Here is a 5,296-nt window from a genome sequence, read left to right on the forward strand (position 1 = left end):
GCTCAAAAGCTTAACCGTTTGGTGCCCGATATTTATCCAACCACCTACACCCCATGTCAATCCTGTGGATCCTGTGGACATCGATGAAATAGAGTTATCCATGGTCTACCATAACTTTTGTTGTTACTATTATTAATATTATCATTGCTGTTTAGAACATAGCATTAGAAATGGTAATTATTTCTTTACAATAAGTAAGCAACATTTATTTAGGTGGCACCAATATATCCAGACGGGCATTACAATTGAGAACAAGCGCAGTTATACAATAATAGTGGGTATTAATGGACAGACAGAGAGAGGTTAGAGGACCCTGCTCACATGCTCTATAGGGTAATAGGAGTTTGATGTATGAGGTTTAGTGCTATATACTATATATTGGTCCAATCAAATTGCAAGAGTATAAAAGAGCTTGGTGGTCAGGGGTCAGAGGGATGTTTGAGTATATTAAGAGAACTGGTGCGGTTTGTTAGATAGACAGTAAAAAGGTCGACATGAAAAAGGTAGACACACAAAAAGTCGACACTTTTATTTTATTTTTGGTGTTATTTTGCGTGTTTAAACATAATTTCACCCAAATTTGATAAAATGCATTCGCTCGCCATGCTTCACGTGCGGTGGCTCTCTCCGCTCCGCTTCACTCGCCACAAGGTACTAAAGGTAATCGTTTGTGACAGGGATAGTAAATGCAGCATAAGTGGCAAAAACATGGAAAAATCCTAAAATACATGTGTCAACCTTAACATTTCGACCTTTTGACCCTATCGACCTTTTGACTGTCGACCCTATGGTGTTAACCTATTGACTGTCGACCTTTTAACTGTCTATCTAATAAACACCTCCCTAAGAGAACACACATTAGTTTTGCGTGAACTGTGTAGAGGGACAATGGAGAAGAATAGCCTCGGGAGGTTAGGAGGGTTGTTCTGGAATTTGATAAGATGCCCCCATAGGTGAGTTTTCATGGTACGCTTGTAGGTCTGGAGGCTGGGATAATTATTGCTGTGGGAGAAAGGGCAAAATTTGATAAGCTGCCCCCAAAGGCAAGTTTTCAGGTAACACTTGAAGGTTTCGCAGCTGGAAAAAGTACAGTATTGCTGTGCGTGGCAAGGAACTCCATAGAGAAGTAGCCTGAGAAATGTCCTGCACCCCATGGATGGGAGCAGGTAATGGGTGTGGACGAGAGACACAAATCTTACCACAACGGAAGGGATAAGTGAAGACGTGACACATGAAGAGATGAAGATGGAGCAGTGTTGCTGATGGCCATGTATAGACATATTTTACATTGTATTTAGTAATATACAAGCAGCCAATGTAAGGACTGACAGAGCGGAGCATCAGTAGAAGACTGTGATTATGATAATGAGTCTAGTTGCTGTGTTCAAAATAGATGATAGTGGTAAAAGTCTGGATATGGGAAAACCAGCAAGAAGGTATTGCTAAAGCCAATGCAGTTATGGGAAGACCAGTAAGGAGGGTATTGCTGTAGCCAATGCAGTTATGGGAAGACCAGTAAGGAGGGTATTGCTGTAGCCAATGCAGTTATGGGAAGACCAGTAAGGAGAGTATTGCTGTAGCCAATGCAGTTATGGGAAGACCAGTAAGGAGGATATTGCTGTAGCCAATGCAGTTAGGGGAAGACCAGTAAGGAGGGTATTGCTGTAGCCAATGCAGTTATGGGAAGACCAGTAAGGAGGGTATTGCTGTAGCCAATGCAGTTATAGGAAGACCAGTAAGGAGGGTATTGCTGTAGCCAATGCAGTTAGGGGAAGACCAGTAAGGAGGGTATTGCTGTAGCCAATGCAGTTATGGGAAGACCAGTAAGGAGGGTATTGCTGTAGCCAATGCTGTTAGGGAAAGACCAGTAAGGAGGGTATTGCTGTAGCCAATGCAGTTATAGGAAGACCAGTAAGGAGGGTATTGCTGTAGCCAATGCAGTTAGTGGAAGACCAGTAAGGAGGGTATTGCTGTAGCCAGTGCAGTTAGTGGAAGACCAGTAAGGAGGGTATTGCTGTAGCCAATGCAGTTAGGGAAGACCAGTAAGGAGGGTATTGCTGTAGCCAATGCAGTTATGGGAAGACCAGTAAGGAGGGTATTGCTGTAGCCAATGCTGTTAGGGAAAGACCAGTAAGGAGGTTATTGCTGTAGCCAATGCAGTTATAGGAAGACCAGTAAGGAGGGTATTGCTGTAGCCAATGCAGTTAGTGGAAGACCAGTAAGGAGGGTATTGCTGTAGCCAGTGCAGTTAGTGGAAGACCAGTAAGGAGGGTATTGCTGTAGCCAATGCAGTTAGGGAAGACCAGTAAGGAGGGTATTGCTGTAGCCAATGCAGTTAGGGAAGACCAGTAAGGAGGGTATTGCTGTAACCAATGCAGTTAGGGGAAGACCAGTAAGGAGAGTATTGCTGTAGCCAATGCAGTTAGGGAAGACCAGTAAGGAGGGTATTGCTGTAGCCAATGCAGTTAGGGGAAGACCAGTAAGGAGGGTATTGCTGTAGCCAATGCAGTTAGAGGAAGACCAGTAAAGGAGGGTATTGCTGTAACCAATGCAGTTAGGGGAAGACCAGTAAGGAGTGTATTGCTGTAACCAATGCAGTTAGGGGAAGACCAGTAAGGAGAGTATTGCTGTAGCCAATGCAGTTAGGGAAGACCAGTAAGGAGGGTATTGCTGTAACCAATGCAGTTAGGGGAAGACCAGTAAGGAGGGTATTGCTGTAGCCAATGCAGTTAGGGAAGACCAGTAAGGAGGGTATTGCTGTAACCAATGCAGTTAGGGGAAGACCAGTAAGGAGAGTATTGCTGTAGCCAATGCAGTTAGGGAAGACCAGTAAGGAGGGTATTGCTGTAGCCAATGCAGTTAGGGGAAGACCAGTAAGGAGGGTATTGCTGTAGCCAATGCAGTTAGAGGAAGACCAGTAAAGGAGGGTATTGCTGTAACCAATACAGTTAGGGGAAGACCAGTAAGGAGGGTATTGCTGTAGCCAATGCAGTTAGGGAAGACCAGTAAGGAGAGTATTGCTGTAGACAATGCAGTTATGGGAAGACCAGTAAGGAGGGTATTGCTGTAGCCAATGCAGTTAGAGGAAGACCAGTAAGGAGGGTATTGCTGTAGCCAATGCAGTTAGGGAAGACCAGTAAGGAGAGTATTGCTGTAGCCAATGCAGTTAGAGGAAGACCAGTAAGGAGGGTATTGCTGTAGCCAGTGCAGTTAGGGGAAGACCAGTAAGGAGGGTATTGCTGTAGCCAATGCAGTTATGGGAAGACCAGTAAGGAGGGTATTGCTGTAGCCAATGCAGTTAGAGGAAGAGCAGTAAGGAGAGTATTGCTGTAGACAATGCAGTTATGGGAAGACCAGTAAGGAGAGTATTGCTGTAGCCAATGCAGTTAGGGAAAGACCAGTAAGGAGGGTATTGCTGTAGCCAATGCAATTAGGGGAAGACCAGTAAGGAGGGTATTGCTGTAGCCAATGCAGTTAGGGGAAGACCAGTAAGGAGGGTATTGCTGTAGCCAATGCAGTTAAAGGAAGACCAGTAAAGGAGGGTATTGCTGTAACCAATGCAGTTAGGGGAAGACCAGTAAGGAGGGTATTGCTGTAGCCAATGCAGTTAGGGAAGACCAGTAAGGAGAGTATTGCTGTAGACAATGCAGTTAGGGGAAGACCAGTAAGGAGGGTATTGCTGTAGCCAATGCAGTTATGGGAAGACCAGTAAGGAGGGTATTGCTGTAGCCAATGCAGTTATGGGAAGACCAGTAAGGAGAGTATTGCTGTAGCCAATGCAGTTAGGGAAAGACCAGTAAGGAGGGTATTGCTGTAGCCAATGCAGTTATAGGAAGACCAGTAAGGAGGGTATTGCTGTAGCCAATGCAGTTAGTGGAAGACCAGTAAGGAGGGTATTGCTGTAGCCAGTGCAGTTAGTGGAAGACCAGTAAGGAGGGTATTGCTGTAGCCAATGCAGTTAGGGAAGACCAGTAAGGAGGGTATTGCTGTAGCCAATGCAGTTAGGGGAAGACCAGTAAGGAGGGTATTGCTGTAGCCAATGCAGTTATGGGAAGACCAGTAAGGAGGGTATTGCTGTAGCCAATGCTGTTAGGGAAAGACCAGTAAGGAGGGTATTGCTGTAGCCAATGCAGTTATAGGAAGACCAGTAAGGAGGGTATTGCTGTAGCCAATGCAGTTAGTGGAAGACCAGTAAGGAGGGTATTGCTGTAGCCAGTGCAGTTAGTGGAAGACCAGTAAGGAGGGTATTGCTGTAAACAATGCAGTTAGGGAAGACCAGTAAGGAGGGTATTGCTGTAGCCAATGCAGTTAGGGGAAGACCAGTAAGGAGGGTATTGCTGTAGCCAGTGCAGTTAGGGGAAGACCAGTAAGGAGGGTATTGCTGTAGCCAGTGCAGTTAGGGGAAGACCAGTAAGGAGGGTATTGCTGTAGCCAATGCAGTTAGGGGAAGACCAGTAAGGAGGGTATTGATGTAACCAATGCAGTTAGGGGAAGACCAGTAAGGAGGGTATTGCTGTAGCCAATGCAGTTAGGGGAAGACCAGTAAGGAGGGTATTGCTGTAACCAATGCAGTTAGGGGAAGACCAGTAAGGAGGGTATTGCTGTAGCCAATGCAGTTAGAGGAAGACCAGTAAAGGAGGGTATTGCTGTAACCAATGCAGTTAGGGGAAGACCAGTAAGGAGGGTATTGCTGTAGCCAATGCAGTTAGAGGAAGACCAGTAAAGGAGGGTATTGCTGTAGCCAATGCAGTTAGAGGAAGACCAGTATGAATGGTATTGCTGTAGCCAATGCAGTTATGGGAAGACCAGTAAGGAGGGTATTGCTGTAGCCAATGCAGTTAGAGGAAGACCAGTAAGGAGGGTATTGCTGTAACCAATGCAGTTAGGGGAAGACCAGTAAGGAGAGTATTGCTGTAGCCAATGCAGTTATGGGAAGACCAGTAAGAATGGTATTGCTGTAGCCAATGCAGTTATGGGAAGACCAGTAAGGAGGGTATTGCTGTAGCCAATGCAGTTAGAGGAAGAGCAGTAAGGAGGGTATTGCTGTAACCAATGCAGTTAGGAGAAGACCAGTAAGGAGGGTATTGCTGTAGCCAATGCAGTTATGGGAGGACCAGTAAGGAGGGTATTGCTGTAGCCAATGCAGTTATGGGAAGACCAGTAAGGAGGGTAATGCTGTAGCCAATGCAGTTATGGGAAGACCAGTAAGGAGGGTATTGCTGTAGCCAATGCAGTTAGGGGAAGACCAGTAAGGAGGGTATTGCTGTAGCCAATGCAGTTAGAGGAAGACCAGTAA

This window comes from Pseudophryne corroboree, unplaced genomic scaffold, assembly GCF_028390025.1.
Source record: "Pseudophryne corroboree isolate aPseCor3 unplaced genomic scaffold, aPseCor3.hap2 scaffold_1718, whole genome shotgun sequence".
Taxonomy (NCBI): Eukaryota; Metazoa; Chordata; class Amphibia; order Anura; family Myobatrachidae; genus Pseudophryne; species Pseudophryne corroboree.